Below are 777 nucleotides of genomic sequence, written 5' to 3' on the forward strand. Positions count from 1 at the left end.
TATATATATATATATATATATATATGTATATATATAAGCTTCATTATATTCAGGCTGGTGAGGAGGTGAGCCGGATAAGCAGAACCTCCGAAGAGAGTGCCTTCTATTACTTTACGTTCTGATTTCGAATCACACTGACGTCGATGTTGCCCTAAAATAATTAATTAAATTTTTTTTTTCATATGTATTATTACAATCTAGTTCTAGAATAAATCTAATTGCAGCTTTGTGCCTAAAAGTAGTAATGACTGCGTGATGGCATTAAGGCACCGTGGTGGCAGAATCGTTAGCATGCCGGATAAAATGCTAGGCGGAGTTTCGTCCGGCTTTACAATTTGAGTTCAAATTCCGCCGATATCGAATTTGCTTTTCATCCTTTCAGTGTCGATAAGTAACAGTCAAATTCTAGGGTCGATGAAATCGTCTAGCATCCTCCTCCCACCTCAATTTCAGATCAAGAACAATATATATATGTATTTTCTAATATTATACAAAATCCGTGTTTAAAAAAATCTACCACACGTAGGGTATATATACCATGTTCATATGTATGCAGTTTATGTAAGTTTACAAATGTACAACGTTTACAATGTGTGTGTGCGCATGCATGAGTTTATATATTTCGAGATATTTTGATATATTTTCTCCTTTTTTGTCTTGGAAGACAATTCATTTTAATGTTACACTTTTCCATTCTGCTTCAAGTGTTTCAGTATTCTTTCGAAGAATCTTTATTGTGCTCCCCCATATATATATATATATATATATATATATATA

The 777-nt window shown here is 32.9% G+C and overlaps 1 protein-coding gene across 1 annotated transcript in view; it reads left to right on the forward strand.

Moving 5' to 3' along the window:
* Positions 1–777, forward strand: part of LOC106872408 (trimeric intracellular cation channel type 1B.1) — a 42455-nt gene that overhangs the window by 1514 nt on the left and 40164 nt on the right. The gene's annotated exons all lie outside the window — the stretch shown is intronic.

This window comes from Octopus bimaculoides, chromosome 8 (genome assembly GCF_001194135.2).
Source record: "Octopus bimaculoides isolate UCB-OBI-ISO-001 chromosome 8, ASM119413v2, whole genome shotgun sequence".
Taxonomy (NCBI): domain Eukaryota; kingdom Metazoa; phylum Mollusca; class Cephalopoda; order Octopoda; family Octopodidae; genus Octopus; species Octopus bimaculoides.